Source organism: Anabrus simplex, chromosome 3, assembly GCF_040414725.1.
Source record: "Anabrus simplex isolate iqAnaSimp1 chromosome 3, ASM4041472v1, whole genome shotgun sequence".
NCBI lineage: Eukaryota > Metazoa > Arthropoda > Insecta > Orthoptera > Tettigoniidae > Anabrus > Anabrus simplex.
The window spans coordinates 76,339,695-76,357,660 of record NC_090267.1 but is presented as its reverse complement, the minus strand read 5'-3'; the positions used below and the strand labels follow the sequence as shown (position 1 = coordinate 76,357,660).

The 17,966-nt window shown below is 40.4% G+C and overlaps 1 protein-coding gene across 2 annotated transcripts in view; it reads right to left on the bottom strand.

Annotated features, from left to right (window-relative positions):
• Positions 1-4,246: 4,246 nt before the first annotated feature.
• Positions 4,247-17,966, bottom strand: part of LOC136867024 (RNA-binding protein 41) — a 60,125-nt gene continuing 46,405 nt past the window's right edge. For both annotated transcript variants that reach the window (XM_067144121.2, XM_067144120.2), the window contains exon 7: positions 4,247-5,229. The gene's annotated coding sequence lies outside the window, so the exon portion shown is untranslated. The remainder of the gene's footprint in view (positions 5,230-17,966) is intronic.

Here is a 17,966-nt window from a genome sequence, read left to right as displayed (position 1 = left end):
CCGCCGATCGCTGGTCCAGTACAGTACTTGCTCTAATTATCGCAATGACGGGGCGTGAACGCCAAGATCTGTAAGTGTGCCTTAGCAATCCTTTCGTGAGATAAAGTTTACTGAAAAACACTTGATCGAGGATTTAGCGTTGATGGGACTGAAATTTCTGAATGGTTGATCCAGGAAATAGTTTCTTCAAAGAACGGATTTGTACAATGTGATTTAATTACGATGCTCATGGGACCACATAATTTGAACGCATAATCTGGGAAAACGTATATTCCAGGAACGGATAATCGAAGTTCCACTGTATTCCCGGCCATGCCCAAAATCATCCTCCCCAAATATCACCCACTCCGATCAGAAGCCTCTGTAGCCGAACCAAGCAGCCAAAGCAATACCCAGCTGGTCATTGCAGGTATTGCCCAGGGTTCGACGTTGGACGATGCCTAATACAGGCTAACTATAGCAGTAAGCACTAGGACTCCCTTCCTCACATCAACTGCAATAACATGTACTCCATAGCGTATACACAGTGATAAGTATAGATTAAAAAAAAAAAAAAAAGTAATATAGTAAAATCTCGTTAAGACGTTTTTGCACGGGATGAGGAAAATGAAAGTGTTTAGCAGGAAACCATACTATTGAATATCCCATTAAAAACTATCCAGCAAATATATATGGAATCACTTTACACATTAGTACATTTTATATTGTGTGTGTAGCATTTCAAGAGATAAAGGAGAGCACTAAATAGTGTAAAAAATTTGAGAGAACAAGTATAAAATATTCTCCACTGGGGCCTGTAAAAGTAACAAGGGAGTATTAAAAGATTTCAACATTGTTTTCTGGTCACACTGTTCGAGCACGAATTTCTCTTTCTCGGGAGGTTATATTCGCCATACGCGATTAAACGCCTTTGGCCACCACCTTGAACACGAATCTTCGCCAGTACTCGGCATTGATTCGGACGGACTCGCCCATGAATAATAAATACGTGTCAACTGTCAAACTAGCAGTTTCTATGTTTGTATGAATAGTACACCACTTTAGTGTTGCCTGCAGCTTTACATAACTCCGTGATTATTAATGTCTTTATAAATAACCCAAGGCTAAATAAAAAAGAGAAAGTATTGATTAGGTGGAATCCTTTTTTCATTTATTGATTGGTTAAATTACGGAAAGGCTATTATGAAAATTTATAGCGATAAGGTTATCATTTTTCTACTGGCACTTGAAGTATGTTTTCATCATACATATCGTACGGTTAAGTTAGGATAGGTGACGCTGTTTGAATAAGAAAACTGAAACGTTTGCAACAAAATGCGATCGATCATCTTCAGTACGGTATAGTTTTCTCAATTTGAGCATTTGCGAGCTCTCTCGGTGACATTCAAAGGCGATGTTGGAGTTGATTAGTAATACCCGTCAACTGCTGTTCTCTAAAGAAAATTCAAAACGAAGAGGATAACACATTTTTGTAATAAATGCGTTAATAACGTTGCCGATAGCAGTTGTTAACTCGTTAAAAATAAAGACTGAAGTAAACGATATCTTAATTTTAATGTTAGGCCTATATATGGAAATTAAGTAAGAATGTGATACACCTCAAGATATAACAGAGTACACCACTGATTTCAGAGGATATTTCATATCTTCTCGCGTCTAGTTAAATTTCGGAAAGGCTATTAACATGTAAATTTTTTCGTGAGGAGGTTATTTCTCTACATGCGTTTCAAATATGTTTTCATGATACGTAGGTTAGGTGAAGCTGTCTGAAGAAAAAAGCTGAGGTGTTCGCCACAGAAACCTCTGGAGTGATACCGTATTTCTCCGAATCCAAGACTTTTTATTCCTCAGAATCTCATGCGAAAACTCAAGGGTTTTTGCATTTGCGGTCTAACAGTAAGTTAATGGATACTACTGGCAACTACCACGGTAACCACGCTGCTTCTTTTCACACGTGCACAGAACTCATTGACAATAAACGACCGCCTCTTTACTGTAACTTACATCGCTAGCCGCAACAACCGGCTGTACAGTGCCTGTGTGTAACGAAACTGGATCTCAGGAAATAGTGAAGAGAGAATGGCGTTCTATCAGCCTCCACAAAAACATTTCTCAAAACTGCAGAATGGCATCAAAACATGCGACCCTTTGAATTCTTAAAAAGGCCATGGCTACTCAGTGGCAGAGTTATAACGCGTCTATTGTACTTGACGCTTAGTAAAATTAAGTTTTAAAGACAGCAGGAATATAGTGATGGATAGTCGTATTGTAAAGATACGTGGAAAAGGTATTGCAGGCAAATTCCCAACGGATTCTCTTCGGTATTAAGATGCCAATTTTAAGTTAATGGTCCTTAAACCCGCGGAAATAAAGAATAATTGTGCAATCGCAATAAAAAAACCCAGCATGACGAAAGTCAATGTTCGGCGTCTAAAAATTGTCTAAAAATGCGTAGGCCTACTGTACAACAAGGCATTCATATGATTTTACAAAGTAGTTTTTGAGCCTGATTTAAATTTTTTGAAGGAAAAATTGGGGGTTCATCTTGGATTCGGAGAAATACGATACTATATTCTTTTCAGAATGAAAATAAACACACACTTTCACGTAGTATCGGAATTTGGAAAATAACAAACAAGTAAGCCGTAGTGTGGATATCATCTGCAGAAACACAAGGTTTGAACAAACTGATTGCAGTTTCATATCGATTTTAATGTGCATAGGGGTTTTTCGAACTTTTATACAAAAATCGGATATAACGACAATCTGTTATAGCGAGTAAATTTTTTGCTGTTATGAATTCTCGCTATAACGGACTTCTACTGTAATTTTTTTCAACTTCGTAAACTTTCCTTCGCGCACTCATTTTCCTTTTCCGTTTCTATTTTGCTTATATGGACTTTTTATTTTGTCTTGGTTGCTCACAATAGTGTTCAAAGTAGAAGGTGCTAATTTTAACATTCACGCCAACTGTACGCACTTAAGATGTGGATTCCTATCTACTATCTGCGCACTTTTTAGCGATAGATTTACACCCTAGTGCTGAATCGGTCGACTTCAGTTATCTTCGAGATTCGTATTGGCAACCTTTGAAACACAAACTAAGAAACGCTTATGATTGCTGTGCGACATCTGGTGTACAATGAATATTGAATTTTCACGACCGCATTGTAATCGAAACCGACTTTCAACCACTGGTGTCTGGTTGGCCATTTTTGTTCTGTACTTAACAGCTCTTCAACACGTACTAAATGTACATAACACGACCTAATAGGTTGAAAGTTGGTTTCGATCTGGTGTACACTTTACGTACTCGTACTGTTGCTGTTTACACAGCAAAGCCAAACTATAGAATTCATGCTAGAAACAAGTTTCGCATCGAGAAATGTTATATAGTATTATATATTGTGTGTGTGACACAGTTGTTGGTGTAAGATAATAAAGGTTTAGAAAGGTTTAGAAAATTTATATCGATAGATCATATTATCGATTCAATTCAGATTTCATTTCCATTCAGTTGGCAGTATTACCGGAACCGGCAGTGCTCCCTCCTTACTCCTCATCCCAGTACAAAAATCTATCACTAAAAAGTACGTGTACAGTACTTCCTGAAGGATTTTAATTTTGTCTTCATTAGTGAGTGGTTTCATGACCTTTTTCTTATCCACAACTAGGCTATCACAAGACAGATACTGTATGTACCGCGCTACTGAACTTCTCATGATTATCTGATTAGTCCGTGAGTAGGCTATCACATGACAAATATTCACTTCACTTTTTTTTACCACTCAACACATAATAAATTTCTAACTTCTGATTGGAATGCTAAATACAAGCACAATCAAGCGCACTGCGTTATTCAGCAATCTCAATGCCAACAAAGACCTTTCCATGTGAAAATCAAATGATCATAAATGTCTCTTGGTCAAGGCCATCCATCAACAGCTGCACGGTTGCTAGAGTTAAAACTTCCGTTACATATTTTGTGGTGCTAACTTACACGACTCATACTTTCGGATGACTCCCAGGTATAAGACATACTTACGACAACAGGACAGCTTTGAAAAAAATGCGTGAAAACTGCATTCAGCGCTCATAGTCGCAGTGGAATTTATTACTGTGCTCTTGTTCTAGTATAAACGCTTTGCTGCCAAATAATGATGCAAAACTGAACATTACCAAAGCTAACAGCTTGCCCCTCAAAGGCACAATATATATTGTGTTTGAGAATTCAAGGCCATTTCCTCTTATTGTGCAACTTTCTCCAACCAACCTATGGGGAGGGCTCTTATCTGTGTTAGAAATCACATTCTGCACACAAGGGATGACAAAGAACATTTTCAGGTCAGGGGAATGCATGATCATACTAGGTGGTAAAGGCGAATAATCGTGACGAGATAAGCGAGGTATATTTAATACGACGGAAATCAGAACTTCGAATTTACGATGTGGTAGGTGAAAAAAAAAAAGTGTCAATGAGGAACGCAATAACGAGGTTTCACTGTAATATGTCCTTGTAGGATTTGGCTGCGCGAGGACCTGCGTTGTCAGGTGGATACTACTGCTGAGTACAGGGTGCTTCCACTCAACAGGCTGCAGATACCACCTGGGCTTTCAAGCGTAAAATCATACACGTTAGAGGCCCCTCCCCAAGCAGCACGCACATCAAATTTTGATTCGGTCTACAACTATCCCTCAAGAAAAAATGAAAAATAAAGAGAGGACCAATGGCCACATGGCCCTTTTAGTTGCCTTCTACGACAGGCAGGTATTATCTGTGGAATAATTCAGCCCCCCCCAATCCAAAGGGGGGTACAATAATGGTACCAAAACCAAAATCCATTTCCACGCTTAGGGTGCCCCTTTTAGTTGCCTCTTACGGCAAGCAAGGGATACTGTGGGTGTATTTTTGGTCTGCATCCCTCATCCACAGGGAGATATATTTGGTCAACATGCTGCCGTGTACAGTACTCGTTAGTTACCATATTTATAATTAAACCTGAAAGTTCTGTAACCTTACAAGTTCAACTGGATGTATTTAGCTTTTGTTATGTCTTGAAGACTTAAAACTAACGTAAGGCAACAAAGACCCATTCCAGGACTTGCAAGATGATTCTCCTTAGCAATGCTCGAGGAGGGCTGTTTCACCTGCTTTGCATTGCAGCAACACTTGCACAGAATGTACAAGGTGTGTTACATTCAAGGGCCGCTGTTAGTTGATGATCTTCTCTGCAAAAATAAAAGAAAGCAATAAAATAAAATTAATTAATAGTGAAAAAGAACTTACTTTTTATTACAAGTGGAGAAATCATCTCACATACCAAGGTATATATAAAAACATGAGAGAAGGGAACAGAGACAGTCACTAATGCCCAGCCAATAACGACCCTTAAAAATAATGCTACCTTCCTCAACCCCTGATGAAACCGTACACATCAAATAGTAGTTACCAAGATATCTCCACCTACTTGCAAAATGGTCTTCATGCATGAAAAATATGCAGAATGGTCTTTTCTTCAAAACAGCCACTCTAACACTTCCTTACCTATGTGTAAGTCTTTTACCACCTGCATTCCTCTTAATTTTTTTGCCTCGTCCTTTTTCCAGCGCTGATCTGGTGCTGTTCTTAGCCTGCACATCCTACACAAATCTGTTAAGATGACCCTCTCAATGACTGTTGAACCCCATGAGGAAGGAACAAGCTTGTCGAGGGCTGAGAAGGTAGGGATGTGGAAGAACTGATGAGATGGGAAGCAGAAACTTTTTTTTTTTTTGCTAGGGGCTTTACGTCGCACCGACACAGATAGGTCTTATGGCGACGATGGGATAGGAAAGGCTTAGGAGTTGGAAGGAAGCGGCCGTGGCCTTAATTAAGGTACAGCCCCAGCATTTGCCTGGTGTGAAAATGGGAAACCACGGAAAACCATTTTCAGGGCTGCCGATAGTGGGATTCGAACCTACTATCTCCCGGATGCAAGCTCACAGCCGCGCGCCTCTACGCGCACGGCCAACTCGCCCGGTAGGGGAAGCAGAAACTAGAAGAATGTAGAAGAATTAGGACTGATGAGGAGAGTGCTTAGCCAAAGATGGCTGTGTATGTAGATGTGGATACTGTCCTTGTTCTTTTGTGTTTCCATGTTTCTGCTTGTCTCCTCTTTCTGTTGCTTCCTCTTCCTGACTGACCTGTAGTTGAGATAATGTTACTGGCTTTATGTCTCACCAACTACTTCTTTGGAGATGCTGAGGTGCTGGGATTTAGTCCTACAGTAGTTCTTCTACATGCTAGTAAATCTACTGACACGAGGCTGACATATTTGTGCACTTTCAAATACCACCGGACTGAGGTAAGATCGAACCCGCCAAGTTGGTGTCAGAAGGCCAGCACCTCAACCGTCTGAGCCACTTAGCCCAGCATGTCTGTTTATCCTAATACACATTCCCATCTCTAAGTACATGCCTTGACATAGCTCTAGTGACTAAAAGTACAGGCCTCATTAGTTAATACAGGGTGGGCAAAATAAAACTGGCCCAAAAATATTTATAAGACTGATGCAGAATCGATCATTGTTAAAGAACAGGAGAACTGCCTATTGGGAATGTATCTTCAAACACCATATTTATTAACGTTCAACTGTTTGATATCTGTACCGACAAACATATTTACGAAAAAAAAAAATTCCCAAACCTACTGGCCACCGAAAGGCACTGGCATTTTAAGAAGGAAAGAAGAAAGATAATTCATATCAGGAATAAACACATAAAACCGATAGAGTGTTCATAAAGGTATAAACACATCACTATGTAACTCAACACCTTTGGTATTCTTGCTCATTCTCAGGCAAAAAACACAACTTCTTGATGGACTGTTTTATGATACCGGAGTTTGTTCTCACAGTGGTGACTCGTACGAGGTTGTCTTCACCAAGATGAACTGACTCTATTATGCCCATTCTCCATTGCAGAGGCGGTGGGTTGTCATCTTTTGTGACCACAAGATCTTCAATTCAAAGAATAGGATGCATCTCAGTCCACTTGTGGTGCTGCTGCAGAGTGTTAATATATTCCCTGTGCCTTTGTTTCCAGAAGTCCTGAGTCATCTTTTGAAGATGTTGCCATCTGGAAAGTATGTTTATGGAATAGTGAATAAGGTCATGATCAGGAAGTGCCGTAATTTGTTCTCCAATTAGGAAGCGAGATGGGGTTAAACAAGATAAGCCTGTAGGATCATCGCTGAGTCTTGTTAGAGGACGAGAATTCAGGCAGACCTCTATTTGGGAAGAAAGGGTAGTTAATTCTTCAAAGGTAAGCACTGTGCTACCCATAGTTCTTCGCAGATGGTACTTGAAAGATTTCACCATGGACTCCCAAACTCCGCCGAAATGTGGTGCTGATGGAGGGATGAAATGCCAGGCGATCCCCTTGTGGTTGCAGCTTCGACAATATTTCTTTTTTGATCAGAATCTTGCAGAAATTCTTGCAGTTCTTTCAGCTCCTTTGCAGCGCCGATGAAGTCAATGCCAACTTATGCTTGACACATATGTAAAGGTATTCATGTTCAGCTGATGATGACTATTTAAAGTCGAAACCGGTCCTGTAAGCTAATTCTTACAATAAAATTGTATTGATAAAGTAGAACCTTTTCTTGTCTATACATACGTGAACTATCAATACGGAAATGAAACTAGTAAATCAAGATTAATGCCATTGTCGCTATAGATATTTGATGGACATCCCCTGTGTGATGTGAAACGTCGCAGTGGTGCCATGAACGCATCCGTTGTAGGGTCAGAGACAGCTTCCAAATGAACAGCTCTTGTGGCAAGGCAAGTGAAAATGGCGACGTAGGCTTTGCCTGTTCGTTTGCTTCGCAGTGTTCCAATTCTTATAAAAAATGGACCAGCATAGTCTACCCCCACGTTCAGGAGTGGGCTTGCATGGGTGATTCTTTCCTTGGGAAGATTTCCCATCTTCTGTTGATTTGTTGTTGATTTTAATTTGTAGCATGGCAAGCATGAATGAATGCACCCTTTAACGACTTGATTCTTGGAATCCAATATCTCCCACGTAATGATGATATCAGGTGTTGGGGTCCAGCATGGAGTAATCTTTGATGTTCACTTAAAATAATAAGTTTTGTGAGGTGATGCTTAGGAGGTAATATAAGTTGATGTTTAGCTTCATAAGAGATAGACGATGCATTGTACAGCCTTCCTCCAACATGAAGATATCCATGTTGGTCCAGAGTCGGGCTTAAATTCCTAATTTTGCTAGCTGAGTGAATGTTCTTTCCTTGCTCGAGGCATCGAATTTCGTCATGATAGGATATTGCTTGAACAATCTTGATACACACATTGAGGCCATTACTTATTTCTTGAGGCCTTTATGGGGACGTGTCGCATTCATCAGGTTTTGCCCTGCAGTTTGAAGCAAATCTGAGGCAATAGCTAATCGCCCTGAGTAGTTGGTTCAACGAAGAGAATGTGTTCAGAAATGAGTCGTTATGTTGCATAATAACAAGTGAAGTTAATATTCTTTGATCTGGGATCTTGTTAGGGTCGGAGATAGTTTCTTGTTTCGGCCAAGCTGAGGGATCTAAGCATAGCCAGGCTGGACCGTGCCACCATAGCATGTTGTTCTATAGAATAGAATAGATTTATTTATCATCGACAGGTTATTTTCCTAATTAAGGGCTGGTTTACACGGGTAGAGTAGCGAGGCGAGTAGAGTAGTTAGTAGAGTAGCCACGTTACTCTACTCTACCGCTGTCTGGTAGAGTTGACACTCGTATCGTTCATACGGGAGTAGAGTACAGTAGTAGCTCCATGTCAAGACGTAAGCACATCGTAAGGAATTGTTTAAAGACATTTACAAACATATTACTGCAAGAGGTTAGTGAAGCGTTAGAAGAAGAAGTAAATGAGGAAAAAACGGAATGGGTAAGAGGCTGGCTTAGTAGGAGAGATACACTCGGGGCATCGGCATTAATTCTGAGAGAACTTGGCAATTTGGAGAAATATGGGGGGACAAACTCGACACAGTTGGCCAAGAACATGAGGGATCGTCTCAGGAATCATTTTGTTAATGAAGGAGCAGTTCCCTGGCAGTACAAGCATGTATTTTAATCCAGGAACACAAACGATTGAATTTTTATGACTTTATTCATTATTGTACAAAAAGTAACAACAGTGTAATCATCCCCTCAGGATTTTACTAGTCTTCGTCTGTGAATACTGTAGTGGTGATTTCTAAGATAAAACTATATGAACGAGCTCCAGTCTAATTATAGATCATAATTCTGGCGAAGGTTTTTGTTCCACGGTGAAGGGGTGAGGTACTCCTTTCCCCAGTTAGACTGTAGTGATGTTTCTATTTCCATTTTTTTGTATTTCAGCCAACCTAAATCTTATCCGAATGAAATTTTACAGAATTCATTTCAAAAGTTATAGAAAGAATACCCATTGGCCATCAGTGTGTCGTCTCAGAACCCACGAGTCTCAAAACTCACGAGTAGAATAATCGGTTGCGTCATGAATAAATTTTTCGGTGTAAGTGTGTCGGATGGATAATCAATTGAATTATGTGAATAGATGAAAAATAGAAATACGCCTCTTTTTTGCAATCCATGAAGTCCAATGCTGAAGACGGCACAAACACTCAGTTCAAGAGCCATAGGAATTAACAAATGAAAGTGAAAATCGCGGCCAGGAGTCGAACCTGGGACTCCCTGGACTCATTGGACCACAGGCCAGCATGCTAACCATGTATCCATGCAGCTGGACAACATAAAATTAAAGTAGGTATATTGCCTGCTGCTAGTTAAAATAAATTTTCAGTTGGTAGTAATTACCAGAGCTTAGTTCTATTATGAGGCCAGAAGATGGCATTTACTTATATAAGAAACTTTATTTTACCGATATTAAATATTACGACTGTTAATTCACTCATTTAGTTTCATTAGAGATGAATTTGGTCATGAATCTCATCGCAGGGAAAGTGGGCGAGTATGATGAACGGTCTCTGATACGCTTTCCGAAAATAATATGAACTCATGCTCCACACGTATGACTGAGTCATGTACTCCCAGATGCCTTACTTAGCATAGATTAATATATTACATCACGCCCTCACGCGATTACACGAAACGCAATGTTATATACTCGTAGTATTGACTACTTGGGTCACCAAATTTATAAAATCATAAATTAAAATGTGTCAGAATTTTATCTAAAATATAGCGAAGTAGCCAATCGCTATCTTTGACGTTCTGTTGCTATATGACTTAAAAAAGACTCCACAGCGCTGATGTTGATGATATTTTATGATGGTGGTTCTTTCCCCAGCCAAGAAAATGTGGAAAGGTTCATTAAAAATCAATGTGTTGAAAACAATGAAGGAAAAGGTGGTGGTGGTGATTACTGCTTTAAGAGGGAGTGCAACTGGGCAGCCATCCTCTATTAATACTAATCAGAGGGAAAAAATGGAAGGTGGCCCATACTTCGAGAAAATGAAGGTTTCGGGCAAAGAAAGACAAGGGCCTTTTCTAAAAAATGTAAGTACCCCTGGGGCCCCTTTTAGTCACCTCTTACGATAGGCAGAGGATACTGTAGATGTTACTCTGCCACCCCAACATACAGGGGAAAATAATGGTCGGTGAATGACACAGAGGTGTATTATTATTATTATTCGCTAGGGGCTTTACGTCGCACCGACACAGATAGGTCTTATGGCGACGATGGAATAGGAAAGGTCTAGGAGTTGGAAGGAAGCGGCCGTGGCCTTAATTAAGGTACAGCCCCAGCATTTGCCTGGTGTGAAAATGGGAAACTACGGAAAACCATCTTCAGGGCTGCCGACAGTGGGATTCGAACCTACTATCTCCCGGATGCAACATTATTATTATTATCAAAACATTTTTCTGTGGTCTTAAAGGTAATATAACGTATTTTTCCTTTTGATATAAATTTAATGTTAATGGTATCGTGGCCTCAGGAGAGGTCTGGTGAGTGAGTCACCGCGCACTCACCCCTCCTGCCGTCATCGCAGGCACCTGCTATCCTGAGTCGTGAATTTTGAGACTCATTGGAATATTAATTTAGCTATTAGTTTGCAGTCGTGAGTTTTGATACCATTTGCTACTAATTTTCGCATGTGAGTTTTGAGACGTAACCGGCCATAAGTACACTTTAAATTACGCTGGCGTAGGCCTAATTTGCAGTAGCTTCTTCGCCATAAATATCCCAATTATTGATCTATTTAATTTTTTTTTGTTCGTTGCTTGTACGGCCCAGGTGTAGAGCTTAAGCTTCTAGATCTGACACTGTACTGTAAACAATAATTATTTTGGATATTCCAAACAACATATGGAAACTATTCAATTTGTTGGGGAAATAACTGTTATTGCTGAAAATTAACGGCAGTGGCAAGTGATATGTAGAAGATCCTTATGTATGTTATTAATATGATTAATGTACACAGTCTTGCACATTGTATTGCCTAACTTAAACATGTCGAGACACATGATGAACACGCTGTGTAACATTGAAACTTGAGAAATCTTTATATTAAGTGAAAATCCAGCTGACACTTGTTTATATTTTATGTTGCATTTTCGAGTGTAGACTCTAGACTTCTTGGATCTTCGTATTTTCATGAGTTCTTGATTGTATGTACATCGTAATTTTTTAATTTTCTGTTTCAGTTCCGTTAACCCAAAACCCTCTTTACCCATTTTCGCAATCAAGTCCTCTTCCGCTGCCCGTCTCATATTCTTATTTCTATAAGTAACGCTTTTTATGTTCCATAAACATTCTTTTTCGCTGTAGAGCTCCACAAATTTGCAAGTTTCTTCTTCCGTCCACTTCATTTTGCCGCCAAATAAACGCTCAACGTAATACCACCGTCTGCACACACATGCAAATACAGCAGTCAAATGACGCGGCAGCTGAAAAATCGAGCGTCCTCAGACTTCTCCGCCAGCTCTCGGAGCTCGGTTCCGGTGGAGGGGGAAGGATAGTGGTAGAGTTACTTTACCGCAGCGGAAACCCACTCTACTCTACTGCCTACTAACTACTCTACTCGCTACTACCCCGGTCGTTTACACGATGCTAGTAGCTCTACTATCCACTCGCCTCGCTACTCTACCCGTGTAAACTAGTGATGGGACATTCGATTCATTTTACTGAATCGATTCATTTGATTCCGTTCACGTTACTGAATCGATACAGTGATCCGATTCACGGCTCATTGGTCACCGCTCCTACTGCATCTGTGTAGTATGTGCTGGTAAGACAGCAGCAACAGCATTCAGTGCTCGCAGCTGCCATCTGGTCTTCATACTATGAACTCCTTTCTTAGAAAAAATGCTAGTTACTCTAATACATCGAAGGTTTCCGGCGACGCAGGGTGGGAAAGGTTAGGATTAGGAAGGTAGCAGCCATGACCTGAATTAAGGTACAGTCCCAGCATTTCCTGGTGTGAAAATGGGGAAACTACGGAAAAACCATCTTAACGGCTGCCGACGGTAGGATTCGAACCCACCATCCCCCGAATGCAAGCGCATAGCCACGCGATATTAACCGCTCGACAACTCGCTCAGTCATTTTTTAAAAGTATTTTTCTATCAGCTGAGGATTTTTTTAATAGTCATATTTTGTATAGGCTACCCGAGATGTACAGTAGCCCGCTGGTTTCCTGATTCAACATACTGTTATTGCGTCTGTCCACATATGATTGAAGTCTTGTGCAACGATGTGACATGAACTGAGAAAATACAGAGCCGTTCTTCCCAGTATAAAACAGGTACTTTTGAGTTGTCATGAGCATGACTCATAGTCATAGGGTAGGCTACAGTCGAGTTTAATTGTCAAATGTCAACTAAGTTATAATACTAAGATTCATTAAACTAATAAATAGTATAACCTAATAGCCTACCTACTTACTAGCTACTTCAGAATTATGTTGTGACTACCTTTTTAACACTGCAAATAAATCCATCTATTATTTAAACCTCCCTGTAAGAAGAGGACAGTGAATGCAAATGGGTATTATTTTCAAATGAGCTGAGCTCGAGAGTTCATTATAGCATACTACTCTTTCAGTGTAGCATGGCTCACTGTATGTCTCGCTGCAGTGAGCCGATAAGGAGCCGTGTGTATCTTGTGTCTCGCTGAGCCGCGCTCGTTCACGATTCTTTCGATGTGTCATGGCTCACTGTATGTCTCGCTGCAGCGGAAGCTCGGCTCTCCGCGTGTCCAGTGAGCCGATAAGGAGCCGTGTGTATCATGTGTCTTACTGAGCCGCGCTCGTTCACGATTCTTTCGATGTGCCATAATTCACTGTCTCGCTGCAGCGGAAGCGCGGCTCCCCGTCAACGTCCAGTGAGTGCGCCACTCAGCACTGTCCGCTGGGAGTAAGCTGAATCGTGTGCCGTGAGCTCGCCGTTCCTGTGAATCGATTCACTCGGACACTTGAATGAATCGATACACTGCTTCGAATCATACATTCAGTAGCCAACACTAGTGTAAACCACCCCTAAAGATGATTCAATAAAACATAATATACAACAAATACATCTTAAATAAATAAATAACATCATCATCATCATTTAACTTTATCCAGCTATAGCCGGGTAGGGGCAAATATGGTTCCTCTCCACTTTCTTCGGTCTTTCCACCACTCCTTCTTCAACACTGTGTCCCAGTCCAGGTTTCTTTCTATAATGCTGCGTAGGATGGTATCCTTCCATCTCAATCGTGGTCGTCCACGGCCTCTCCTTCCTTGGATTTGCATTTCCATCACCTTTTTTGGCATTCTTTCGTCGCTCATTCGCTTTATGTGCCCAAACCATCTTAGTCGGCTCTTCTCTACTCTATCATTCATTTTTTCCACTCCAATTTCTTCCCGGATTTTCTCATTCCTTATTTTGTCTCTTCTACTCTTCTGTATCATAGTCCTCAAGAATTTCATTTCGGCTGCCTGTATTCGACTCTCATCCTTCTTTGTCATTGTCCAAGTTTCTGCTCCGTAAGTTGTTATGGGTACGTAATACATCTTGTACATAGTATCCTTTGCTTCCATTGGCACATCTTTGTCCCATAACATATTTCTTACACTATGATAGAAACAACTTCCAGCTTGAATCCTTTTACTAATCTCAGCATCCAGTCGAGCATTCTCCATTAATTCACTCCCCAGGTATTTAAACGTTTCCACTACTTCCAGGGGCTTGTCTGCAAGTCTAATCTGACCTTTCCCTTCTTTCTCCCCTCTAGTCATAACAAGAGTTTTACTCTTTTCTACACTTATTTTCAATCCACATTCTTTAATCTTCCCATTCACCACATTCAACTGTTCTTGAACCTTCCTGTCGTCTTCTCCCCAAATCACAATATCATCTGCAAATAACATCATGTTCATTTCTCTTCCTCCACATGCTGCTTTTGCTGTTCTCATGTTGTCATCCATTACTATTGTAAACAGGATTGGTGATAGAACACCTCCCTGTCTCAGCCCACTAGTTATTTTGAACCAACTTGTCCTGCCAACTTGTGTTTGCACGCAGCTACAACATTCCTTATACAATGCCATGATCATTTTTATTAATCCCTGTCCAATTTCTTTTTGCACCAGACTGTCCCAAACTTTCATCCTAGGGACACTGTCATATGCCTTTTCAATATCAATAAATGTCATCACCATATCATTCCCGTACTCCCAATGCTTTTCCATTAGTTGTCTCATAATGAAAATGGGTTCTATTGTTGACCTTCCACTTCTGAAACCAAACTGATTTTCCTGTATCTGCTTCTCAACCCTCAACCGTATTCTACTTTCCAGTATCGTAATAATATCAAAGTTCAAACTAAATCTAGAGACCTTTATAAACAAACAAACAAACAAACAAACAAACAAACAAACAAACAAACAAACAAACAAACAAATAAATAAATAAATAAAATGAAATCTCCTTAAATAATTGACTTTATTTAACTACATCTAGTAACATTTACATATTTACATATCTTACAGATAGGGCCTTACATTCAAGAGGACATTAGGGCATGTCTGATTATAGACGGAGGTGAGTGAAAAAGGTCCACCGATTCACCCACCTCATTCAGTGATGTTAGTGCCCTCACAAGCCATGAGTTAGCCCGAGCCACAGTTCTCACTTTAGGCAGATGAAAAATATACCTTTGCCTAGTATTGCGACGAGGAACATGTAATGGAATCAGCTCCAATAATGTTGAGCAATCCACTTTATTCGTCAGACACTTATAAAGAAAGAGGGCATTGGCACATCTGCAGCGTGAGAGCAATGTCCTCATGCTCATTTGTTCTTGATGTCTGTTGGTTCAATGCCTTGCGAGACAAGATCTGCTGGGTTATCCTGTGATTTAACATGAGACCAGTGATTCGAGGAGCAATTTCTTGAATTTCTACAACGCTATTTGCTACGAACTTCTTCCATTTGGTGGGGCACGCATTTAACCATACTAGTACAATCGTCGAGTCAGTCCAAAGCTGTATCTTAGTGAACGGCAGGTGTAGAGAGGTAAGTGTTTTCTTCAGGAGATGGGAGAGCAGTAAGGTACCACACAATTCTAGTCGAGGAATTGAGACTTGCTTTAAAGGTGCAACTCTCGATTTTGCGCATAACAATCTGATAAGAACGTCACAGGAAATGCTGAAAACCATGATTTCAATCCACCAATAGGTTGCAGTCACATGTCTATGCACGCTCAACATGTGAAGGTTCATCTGGATGCTTTAACGCATGCACAACAGTAAATTTGCAAGGATACTGATGCAGGTCCTTATTCATGATGTTTCAACACGATGACCTCTTAATTCCCACTTGCACAAATAAACGACGTTGAGATTTTGCCGGACTTCGTTCCAGGCCTTCCTTCACTCAAGCAATATTTTCTGGTGTTCAAACTTTTCGGATAGTTACAGTTTTTAAATTGCTACAGAACCCAATTTCATGCCACTCTGCCACAAAGTTTTGCATTGCAGACTTTACTGGAGGTTTTGCCAAAACACTTCCAGTCTTTTGATTCCAAGGAAATGTTGGCATTTATCAGTGTTGTAAAATACGAATTGTATTTCATTAAAATATAGTTGTTTGTGCAAGGATAAATATCTTTCAAGCAAGTCTGAAATACGTATTGAGTTGGTTTGTTCCATCATAAATGTTATTCCCCTCAATCAGTTTCGTCCTGTTGCTTTGAGTCTCACTGCAGTTGCATCAGTCCATGTGACCATGCCGCATGAAATTACAAGCTCCAGCTGTGGTTTGACCGGCAGTAACGTGCTTGAAATATTGTATAATTCAGATGAAAGTTTAGTCAGAATTAGTAGTGATAGTATTAGCAGCAATGATAATGAAATAGATGATCTGGCTGTGGCGGATAAAGTGATGAATGATGAGAATGCCGATGAGGAGGAACCAGTACAGTATATAAATCTGTTCAAAAGACTCTTGAATGCAACCATCCTAAATTCTCTAAAAATAGACATAAGACAGGGACAAACACTGAGCACTTATCTTGCCTGGTTCAGCTTGTGAAAGGTTTGTTTACAAAATACGCCTACGCTCGCTCGGGCGGGGAACAAAATATTCAAGGCCGACGCGCATCAGATAATACAGTTTCAAGGTTGCAGGAAAGACAGTTTATCAGGAAATTAGCACTCAAAACTGAGAAATCTAAACCTTAGAGATGTTGTACCATGTGTTCAAAGCATGGCAAAAAGGAGTCATCAGATTACTGATGTGACATGGGTCTCTGTCTCGAGGAATGCATCAAACTCTATCATATCAAACTAAATTACTACGGTAATGTGAAACAATTATTCAATTATCTGCATGTGCATAGTTTTATCATAAGGAATTCCAAATTGGGCTACTCATATACTTGTAGTAATGTTTTAAGTGAATCAACGTATTTTGTTCGTGTGTAGTTGAAATCTCCTCCGGCCGTGAAGTAGGAAGCTCTCTAAATGGCTGCGACGCTGAGGGGTTAACAAGGGTCAATTCTATATCAGTCTTATGTTTTATGGACCAGTTTCATTTTGCCCACCCTGTAGAACTTGGAACAGGTTTTGAATGTCTCAGAAATTGTTTAAATTTCTTCCCTTTACCTGTATGTACAGTAGAACCTCGATGCATCGTTCCTGGAACTGTTGTTTTCCCGTATCCATCGTTCAATTTAATCGGTCCCAAAAGTGTCCCATATAAATCAACGTTAAACTCCCCTGCATCTATCGTTCCTAGAACTATCGTTTTATCGCATCGATCGTAAAAAAAAAAAATTGTCCTCGGCCACAATTTTCCTGCATGGATCGATCGTATGTAAGAAAAATATACACAATAGTTTTTTTGAATTTAAAGAGACAGCTGAATACTCTAGCATATAACAGTGGCAACCTGTTATGCGAGAATGTACGAGCGATTAAGAGTTGCTAGTCTTGAGCAAGGATCTCGTAGGCTGGAGTGCTGTGCGCAGATTATCACGTGCAGCATCACTACGAGCCTCCTGCCGCCAACGTTTCTCCTTGACCCACTAACCGGCCCCTAGAAGTATTCTTATCTACAAGAATTAAAATGGAGGCACTGTAAAACTCAAATTTGCCACCATTTTCTGTGTTGCTATTGGCTGGCTAGCACTGCCAGCTTCGTTGAAAATGAAAAATCGCGCAGTTTAAAATAGTCATGGCGTGCGCCGGCTACGTTTTAATTAGTCACAGGGTTATTAATCACGTCATACCTTGTGATGTGTGGGGGATGCCAGAGGCCTGTTGACCACTTTGTTGCCCTCTGCCCAGTTGTCTTGTTTCAAGCCGGACCAATGATCTGTTCACTAGCCTCGTTTTGAAACTAATTCCTAAGTTGGCAGTATCGAGTAGCCCGCTGTAACATTGTCCGAGCCGCACCATGTTGAATTTCTAACCTCTGTGACATCGTC